Source organism: Leopardus geoffroyi, chromosome C1, assembly GCF_018350155.1.
Source record: "Leopardus geoffroyi isolate Oge1 chromosome C1, O.geoffroyi_Oge1_pat1.0, whole genome shotgun sequence".
Classification (NCBI taxonomy): Eukaryota; Metazoa; Chordata; class Mammalia; order Carnivora; family Felidae; genus Leopardus; species Leopardus geoffroyi.
In genome coordinates this window covers 49111651-49122173 of record NC_059328.1, presented here as the reverse complement: position 1 = coordinate 49122173, position 10523 = coordinate 49111651, and the positions used below count along the sequence as shown (strand labels likewise).

The window sequence follows — 10523 nt, the reverse complement described above, 5'->3', positions numbered from 1 at the left end:
AAAAAAAAAAGAAAAAGAGTCTTTGAAGTGGAAAGGAAATGAGGGTCAGTGAACTCCCCAGGATGGGTCTTTTGGAGGTGGATGTAATCTTAACCATGTAAGCAAGGCTAAGACTTCAAATGAGTTGGCAAAGCTCATGCCCTTTGAAGCCTGGAAGCTTGCTTTTGGCCCTAGGCCAGGATGCACTTTGGGCAGTTCTTCGGAAATAAGAAAGCCTCTGGGGCTCTTCCTATACTGCTTACCTGGGTCTGCAGATTCTTGCTACTGGGTGGGGAGAGCACTATCTGCTTGAGGCTTCTGGTGTCAGGCTCACTGGAAAAGGCTGCTGAGGTAGAGTGGGAGCTGCCTCTATCCCTAGTGGGAGCTGCCTCTATCCTTAGCCTTCTCCCATGGGAGGGCTTTTTGCTGAGCTGATGCCTTCACCAAAGCTTGAAAAGAGTGGAAAAATTGACTAGTGTCCCAGGAGTCTTCCAAAGGTGACAGGGATTCAGTTACCAGCCACAATAGAGAAAGGCTCTGAGTTTACTCAGTCTGGCCTCATTCTTCCACTCCCGCTGCTCATCCAGGTATCCAGGCTGGCCAACCTGTTGGGTCAAGTCTCCAAAGATCTTATGCATTTCAGGCTATTATACCACCTGCACTTAAATCAAGGACTCAAAGCTGAGCTAGAATTAATGTAGTGAACTATTGTAGAACTGCTATCTTATACAGGAGCTGCTTGTTCTTGGCTTTAGAATCATACCATGCAGGCCAAAGCTTTGCTTAAGCCTGGTGGAGTTTCGCCGGCAGTGGCCCCAGCTTCTCCTTTTCCTTGTATTTTTCACCTTGGCCTACAATCTCCTACAATCTTACCAGGACTGCTCTGCCATTTCACCGGCATGTAAGGTTAAGGAAGACACTGCCAAACTTTTTAAAGGGCTCAACCACAGTCTTCTGGATCTGATTCACCTTTTTCTGGTTGAGGGCATCCATCCATTTGTGGCCATGTCCAGTGCTGTCACCAAGTTCAGAAAGCCCTGGTCTTGCTCACAAAGAGGGATGGAGAGTAAGTCCGAGGGTATCTCTTTCTTCATGTTCTTCTGCAGCCTCTTGCTCTGCTCTTCCAGATGCTAGAGTTTTCCATACTTCCTCTCAAAGTTTCTCTCCACTGTTGTGGAGAGAACAACACTGTTGTTGTTTCCTGGGCTGCCCAGGAAGTTGTTTCACTTAGAGTTAAAAATTATGCCACGGATTAATTCAACACAAATATATGTAGAGGATATTACACATGTAAAAAAATCTTGCAGAGGGTTGTATCAATGCAGAAACAAGAAGCTAGGAGCAAGGAAGCATTCTCCCCTACAGGTTTCAGAGGGAATATGGCCCTACAAACACTGGATTTCAAATTTTGTGCCTTCAAAACTGTAACACAATAAATGTTTATTGGTTTAAGTCATCTAATTTGTGGCACTCCATAATGGAAGCCATAGGAAACTAATGTATATCCTCTACACAAACAATTGCCCAGCAAATTAGAGCATTTCAACTCATTTGTGTTGTTCTAAATTAAACTCCTCTGTGAAGAATGCTCTTCACTATTGCTGGAGGTGCTCAAACACAGGAAGACCATTCGGTGGTGATGTTGTTGAGAAATTTAAGTTATTTCTAAGATGCCCACCTAAACCAGATCTTCTGACCTTCAGTAAGATGTGAAGACCTTGGAGGGGATGCATTCTGGGTTTATATTACAATGTTTGGAGGTGGCTCTGACTCATGTTACTAGTTCAGTCAGAGTTTTACAAATTTGCCCCATCTTGGGGAGCCTGGGTGGCTTAGTCGTTTGAGCATCCTACGTTGGCTCAGGTCATAATCTCACGGTTCGTGACTTGGGGCCCCACGTCGGGCTCTGTGCTGACAGCTCGGAGCCTGCAGCCTGCTTCAGATTCTGTGTCTCCCTCTCTCTCTGTCCCTCCCGTGCTCATGCTCTGTCTCTCTCTCTCTGTCAAAAATAAATAAACATTTAAAAAAATTTTAACAAATTTGCCCCATCTGATGAGCTCTGGCCATCAATTAGGAAAAGATTTTTTAAGTGCTGCTAAGATCTTTTTCAATGATATATCCACTTTCAAACAATATTCACCTTCCATGGGCATTGTGGATTTAACTGCTTTGTCTGTTTTTTGCCATTTTTTAGCCCTAGAGGGAAAATGTGTGTTTCAGATATAAAATAACCCTCTTGAACCAAGAAAGCAAGAGGAGACTCACCCAGGCACTCCAACAGAGCCCCAAACTCTTCACCTCCTCTTGGATGACATTAGAGGACAACGGCTGTGGAAACTGCCAACATTATAATGAAGCAAACTGCACCAATTTCAAATTTCTCCCCCTGGGTACGTTTCTTGTTGGAAATGAAGCCCCCTGCCTTTTTATTGTTAAAGAAGTCTCTTTTCCTTTCTCCCGATTATCCCCCAGTATTGAATATTGATTTATCATTTTCATAAAATTGCAAATGGGGGCCTGTTGCCTGAGACCAGTCATAAATTATGAAAATGTGTTCAGCTCCCCTGGAGGGACTGACTTCTTATGGGGAGAGTTTCCCAGAGCTAAACTTAAGTGCTTTGCATGGGTTTGCCGGATTTGATGTTTCTGACCCTCTGATAAGGAAGGGATTAACATTTGCTAACAACCTAGTAGGGACCAAATTCTTCGCATGTTACTTAATTTAATGCTATTAACACAATGGTGCATAATCACCCTCTGCTTTGACAGAAGACAAAACAACAGTCCAGGATGGTTCAAAGACTTCTAAGGAAGGGACATAGCCAGGTTCAAACCTAACTTTGTCTGCCTCCTGAAATTTAATGCCTTCCCATGTACTGCATTGTCTTTCATTCTAAAGTGGAATAGTAATATCTCAGTAGGGGTGGATAGGGTAGTTTTCATTAACATCAACGTAAGCCTTAGGCTCTTCAAGTTCTGATAGATTTGCTCCAAGGAGCCATTAAGAAAGGCCACTGATCCAAGGGTTATAAATTAACACTTTCTTCATACAGAGCTATAAGCAGCTATTTAAAACCTGGATAATATCGTCCTTAAAATAAGTATCAGTTTTCTGGGTATTTATGCTCTGTCACTCTTGGTTTTTCCATCCTTGACTCCATTAATAGAATTTTTCTTAATTCCTTTTCTCTTTTTATGGCTTTGCAAGGGGCTAATTTGCAGGCAAAATTGCTAATTTTACAGTTGCTTTCTGCTTTGTCAGCATGAGGCTGACTCTCAGAGTTATTAATAGAAGAATAGGATTCCCTTTTCATCCTTTTGCTCTTGACTGTTGTAGGAGGTGGGACAAAATCCATTATTTAATAACATTTGTTCTTCTTGAAAGGTCATCATTCCGGCCTTTCAGTTTCCACTCAACTATAGCACTATCAGCAGCAACAGCAGCCACTTTCTCTTCCTGAAAGGCTTCTGGAATACTTCCAGGTTATACAGTTGATGTAAAACTGTCTTTGAGATCCACCTTGGGAATGGGGTCCAGCTGGGAAATTTTCTCAGTATTTCTGTGCATTTTCTAAGGAGTAATTTCTAGCTGTAAGTATTCATAAGTGTCCTAGTCACCTACACTCCTGGAATTGATACTGAATTTGGGATACTCACTTAGGAATTGCATTTGGCCACTATAGCAGAGGATAGAAATAACAGTGTCTAAAACAAGATGGAAATTGATGTTTTGCATAAAATATATCTTAAAGTAGACACTCAGGATTGGTACAGTAAACTCACACTGTCATCAAGGACCCAGGGTCCTTCTGCTGTCCAGTTTTATTGTCACTATCATGTGGTTTCCATCTTCAAGGTTGACCTATGGTCTCAGCCACTGCTCCCAGGACTGTGAATACATGATTCTAAGAAGGTCAGAACATATGAGCAAAGAGTAAAAAGGGACAGATTGAGCTGTCTATCTGTTTCTGATGGAACTTTCCAGCAGTCCTCCTAACAATTTCTGTTTGTGTCCTCAAGCTGCAAAGGAGGCTGGGAACCACAGTCTTCTGTCTGGGTGCTTGCTGCCTCTAATAAAACCCAGGTTCTCTTACTACAGAGAAAGGGGAGGACAATATTAGAGAGGCCAGCTGTCTGCTGCATAGGACCAAGAGAATGACTACATAAATTAAGCCAATGTGACTTTATTAAGCACCTATTTTGTTTACAAATGAATAGAAAGTTTTGATTCATTTCTTTAAGGAACCAAAGCTTACCTACCTTTTGCTCATGCCTTCTTCTGAGCCTAGAGTGCTAAGGCTCACCTAAAAACGTGCTCACCTAAAACACGCATTAATTATTCATTTCCTGCTCACCTAAAAACGTGCATTAATTATTCAAAGTTGTTCTCAAATATCACTGCTGTCCGATGCTTCCCTGAAAGACTGTTCCCAGGAAGAATTCATTGACTACTCAGCTCTGTCCCTATACACTTTATCCTTACTTCTATTATGCCACTTACTTCCTCAGAGGTGGAGGCGGTATACTGAAGTGAAGAGAGGCAGGTACCACACCTCCCACGTCTGCCACCTACCAGCATCGGGCCACATACTTTTGCTCTTTGAGTTTTCTGTCTTCAGAATAGAGATGTAGAGATCGCTCAATTCCACCTCTAGGGCTCTTGCAAAGATTAAATGAGATAATGTGTGCAAAGCACAGCCTCAGGCAATACTTTCTTTAGTTTATCTCAGCATGCTGTTTTATGTGCCTTTTATGAGTTCCAGAAAAAAGAAATAAACTTCTTAGCCACTATTATTTTGTGGGGTTTCTTTTTAGAACAATGAACAGAAATTTAATATTCTAATTAGTAAAGTTTGTGGAGATCTATTATTTAAATACCTTTCCTTAAAAGCCTATTTAAAGATACACCTCATGGGGCACCTGGGTGGCTCAGTCAGTTAAACGTCTGACTCAGGTCATAATCTCCCCGCTCGTGGGTTCGAGCCCTATGTTGGGCTCTGTGCTGACAGCTCAGAGCCTGGAGCCTGCTTCAGATACTGTGTCTCCCTCTCTCTCTGCCCCTCTCCTGCCCATACTCTGTCTTGTTCTCTCAAAAATAAATAAACATTAAAAAATTTTTTAAATAAATAAGTAAATAAATAGAGATATACCTCATGCAAAGGAGAAAGATATCAAAATTCAGTGGTCAAAAGTGGGGAAGTTTAATATGAAAAGACACAATGAACACTAACCCATGCAGCCGAGAATTGAGCCTAAATAATGATAGTTAGAAAACCATCTCTTGGAAATCAAAAATACATAAATGTGAAAATAACAATAGATTAAGTATAATAGAAAGGCATAAAATGTCCAGATCATACAAATAGAAACAAAAAATAGAGCAAAAGAGCATTAATTGATGAAGGTAAAACCATGTGATTTGTCTTCATTTTTCACCAGCGAGTTAATAGAATTATGTTAGAATAGATAGGATTTCATAATATAGCACATATTATGAAATATAAATGTCAGTTACTTAAAGTTATAAATATAATTCTGAATGGACCTAAAAGCCGACTGTATACCTTTCAAATTTCTAAATGAGAAGAACAATGACAAAATTCTCTACCTATGAATAAAGGTAAAAATTTTTAATTTTTTTAAGTTTATTTATTTATTTTGAAAGAGACAGAGACAGTGTGAGTCGGGGAGGGGCAGGAAGAGAGGGAGAGAGAGAAACCCAAGCAGGCTCCATGCTGTCAGCACAGAGCCCAACACAGGGCCTGAACTCACAAAACCATGAGATCATGACCTGAACAGAAACCAAGAGTGAGATGCTCAACTGACTGAGCCACCCAGGCACGTCAAGATGAAATTTTTAATGGAAGGAAAAAGGACATATTCTTTTAAAAATACCAGATGTAAATGGAAAAGACAGATGTAAAACTGTAAGAATTTTGTTAAAGCAATATTTGGTAATTACAATAGAATAAATAAATTTTAGTTTAAATGTTTACATTAAATCAAAATAAAAAGTGATACGTCTAAAACAAAACATCTTCAAAAAAACTGATGAAAAGGAAGGGCATATGAAAAGCTTGACTAATAAAAAATAAGAATACATTATTATTATTATTATCAGAAAGACTTGGAATCAAGGTAAAATTGATTAAGCGTCCTAGATAAGGAGGTTTACTAAAAACACAATATCATATGAGACAATAACTAGTGACTTTTAAAGTACTCAAATAAGTTGAACCAAAGTATATAGAGCAAAACTCATGAAAATGGAGGCTAAATAGTTCAGAATTTCTGGCCACAGAGCACTCAAATAATACAAAAGTACTTTCAAATAATAGGTAGATATAAGCAAGCTAGAGAAATAAATACGTAAATAAATAAAAATAGAGCTGAATCAAATTTTATCATCTGTAAATATAAAATACACGTTCTTTTTATGGACCCATGGAATAGCTTTAGTAATGATCACATATTAGAAAAATTTTAAAACCTCCATAAAACTCAGAAAATAAGACTATCACACACTATACTTTCTGGCAAAAGTGTGATAATACTAAAAGCTAATAAAACAGACATAAAAAAATTCACGGTCTCTTTAATTTGGATGTCAAAAGGAAGGATATCTAGAAAATACCTAGAAATATCTGGAAAATTACAAAATTAAAACACTAATATCGTAATGCATCTAACTTTGCCAAAAATGGGCTATAAGAAAAATTCACAGAATCTAAGTAAATTAGAATATATTAATTATATATTTAATTAAGACTTAGAAAATAGCTTAAACAATCTAATTGCTGACTAAATCCCAGAAGAGTTCCTTTGAAGAAATAAATGAAATAAATCAACCATTATTATTTTGAAGAAAAATAAGTGGGAGAAAACAAAACATATGAAATAAGGGATGAACTGGAGACAAAGGTCTTGAAGTTACAGGGGAAATTAATGCAAATGAAATTTGTGCAATCTATTGTAAAAAGTTTTTAGGTTCTGGATGAAAGTGACTATTTTCTAGGGAAATATATGGCTTTAAAAGTAGATTCAAGGAAAAAAATTCTAGATTTTTTTTCTGTAAATATGGTCCACTGAAAATCCTGTCTACTCTCTTTCTGTAAAATACCTAGAAATAATGATAAAATACAAGAGAGGAGGGCATTTTTGAATGCAGAACTCAGCTTACAAGACCATAAGTAAAATCCTTAATTATGAAATATAAAATAAGAGCATGGACTCAGACAGGTAAGCAAACACTTTAAATGGTAACTGCCCTTTGTATATTTATAGATTCAAATATGTATTGCAAACTTCTCATTGTCCAGAATGAGATTAGGAGATCTAAGGCCAGTACAAGGTAGAAAATAGAAATGGAGACCCCTCAAAGAGCTGAGATTCCCAAATCATTAACAAAAGTGTAAACTAAAAAAAGGGGGGGAAAGGAAAAATGCCCTGCATGGAAAGCTTACTCTTTTAGCATTGGATAGGAATGAAAGGAGAAAAAGTATTTCCCCTGTGAATTGATGCCTGTATCAACAGTACCATCTTTCCTAAAACCACAACCTAAACATTTAATTTAAAGGTCTTCTTTTTTAACAAATATTATTAATATCTATTTTTGAGAGAGAGAGAGAGACAGAGACATAGTATGAGCATGAGGGGAGGGGCAGAGAGAGGGAGACACAGAATCCAAAGTAGGCTCCAGGCTCTGAGCTGTCAGCACAGAGCCCGATACAGGGCTTGGACTCATGAACCACAAGACCATGACCTGAGCCAAAGCTGGACGCTTAACTGACTGAGCCACCCAGGTGCCCTTAATTTAAAGGTCTTCTGGGTCAAGAGCACTTTCCAGCACTTAAAATAAGCAAACACAATTCATTCTTGAAAAATATACCCTTAATCTAGGTCCAACGGAAGCCCCATAATAAATTTCATAGTAAAATAATTTCAAATATAATTTCACAGTAAAAATGCGCAAAGCATATGTAGCACAAAGCATACAAATGTAGCACAGAGCAAAACCTCCATGAGTGACAGCAGAAAATGTCCACAGCAAAAATAAACTCCTAAAGACCATACACATATGTTCAATATGTTTGAAGAAATAAAAGAGGAATTTCAAATAAAGCCCACACAATTATTAAAACAAACCCAGAGACTTGAAAAAGAGTCAAAAGGAAATTCTAAATGTTGAATGTATAATAATTGAAGTCAACGACTTAAACAATACATTAGGTATCAGATAAGATAGCTAAAGAGTGAATGAATTGAAAAAACATCTCATGAAAGACCCACAATGTAATACAAACTAAGATAGGGACAATGTAAGAGTTCATGAGACTTAAGCAAAAAAAAATGGAGAGGTCTAATATGTATCTAATTATAGTTCTGTTGAAAGTTGAGTTTAAAAAAAATAGAAGAGAGAGGACACCTGGGTGCCTCACTTCATTGAACATCCGACTATTGATTTCAGCCAGGTCATGATTCCAATATCACGGAACGAGCCCCACATCAGGCTCTGCGCTGAGCGTGGAGCCTGCTTAAAATTCTCAGCCTCTCTCACTCTGCTTCTCTCCTCTCTCTCTCTTTCTAAAATTAAAAAAAAAATTTTTTTTGGTGGAGAAGAAAGGATATTTGAAGAAACAATCACTAAGAATTTGTCAACCTTGATGACAACAGTCTAATGAATCCCAAGCTGGATAAATAAAACAAATCTACACTTGGCCATATCAGATCAATACCAAACAATGTCAAAGAAAAGACCAATTTTAAGAACAAATAAAGAGAAGAGTTAACTCACCAACAAGGGAACAATAATTAAACTAATAATTAACTTCTCAAAAACCATAATAGCAACTTAAAGAGAGAGAAAGAAAATATATACATAGAATGCTATTAGAAAATAGCTGGAATCTTAGAGTTGTATATACAGTGAAAGTATTTTTCAAAATTACAGGGTGGGGCGCCTGGGTGGCGCAGTCGGTTAAGCGTCCGACTTCAGCCAGGTCACGATCTCGCGGTCCGTGAGTTTGAGCCCCGCGTCGCGCTCTGGGCTGATGGCTCAGAGCCTGGAGCCTGTTTCCGATTCTGTGTCTCCCTCTCTCTCTGCCCCACCCCCGTTCATGCTCTGTCTCTCTCTGTCCCAAAAATAAATAAATGTTGAAAAAAAATTAAAAAAAAAAAAATTACAGGGAAAAAATAGGTTTTTAGGTAAACAAAACTGAGAAAGTTTACCACCAATAAACCTTCAATAAAAATAACTACAAAAGATGTATTCCAGGAAAATATTACCAGCCCCACAAGAAAAGCTGGAGAAACAAGAAGGAATATTGAACAAATAATAAGGTTAACATGTGGAAATAGAAACAAACATTGACTCTATAAAAAAGTAAATAATAATTTTCAACTTGTAGGTTTAAAATAAAACTATTTAAAGCTAAAATATTGTAAAAGACACCATATAAGCCAGTGGGTAAACCATTAGAATTAGAGTATTTTAAGATGTTTATATTATTCAAAGGAAGGGGAAAGATGTTAATCGTAATTTAGACTTTAAGTGTAAATACTTAAATTTCAAGGTTGACCAGAAAAAAAAAAAAGAAATAGTATATCACTTTAAAATCAGTAAAAGGAGAAAAATGGTATGAGATTTTTAAAAATTTCATCCTAAAGAAGATAAGGAAGAAAGGCAAAGACACAGAAGAAGTAAAATTAATAAAAAGCACCAAAAAAGGTGCTAAAAATAAATCCAAATGCAACAATAATTACAACAAATATGACTAGATTAAAATTCTAAATAAAATTCTTTAGTTTGGACTTTTTTTGATACTAACACTTGTTATTTGTAAGTAATATATGTAAAGCCATCAAGACACCAAAATATTAAAATGAAATGGAAGAAATGTGACTTCTCAGACGTATGCTATCCAAAAGAAATTTATGTCAGCCACGCCAAAATTAAATACAATTGATGTGAAAGCGAAAAGCATTTTTTAAAAGGGAAAAGATTATCATGTAATAGTGAAAGTTTTCATTCTCCTAGAATTTTAATGATTTTAAATCTGTATGCACTTCAAAAGGTGACCTCAAAAATACACAAGGCAAAAACAAAGTGAAACTTGAGGTAAAAATGGATAAACTGAAGACTCATTAGAATATTTAAAATAATTATCTGTCTAAAATTAAGCACAACAATCACTAAAGATATGGAAAATTTGAACAGCACAACTAACAAGTTTGGTCTAATGAACATATATGTAAACAGTCTTGCATCAGTGTTGGAGAACACATATCCTGTTTAAGCACACTTAGACCCTTTATGAAAAATTATGTCCTATACCCTGAAGTAAGTCTCAACCAATTTCAAGGATGTGTCACCATACAGACCATATTCTCTGACCACAATATAACTAATGCAATGGAAAGTTACTTGCAAAAAGATACTTTAAAACAATATACCACTGAAAATTTTTTAATTTACTTTTTTTAAATATTCAAGTATTACTGACATCCAGTGTTGTATTAGTTTCAGGTGTACAACATATCGATTC

The 10523-nt window shown here is 36.9% G+C and overlaps 1 pseudogene; it reads right to left on the bottom strand.

Annotated features, from left to right (window-relative positions):
* Nucleotides 1-491: 491 nt before the first annotated feature.
* LOC123596799 lies at nt 492-4250 on the bottom strand (annotated as a pseudogene).
* Between the last annotated feature and the right edge of the window lie 6273 nt (nt 4251-10523).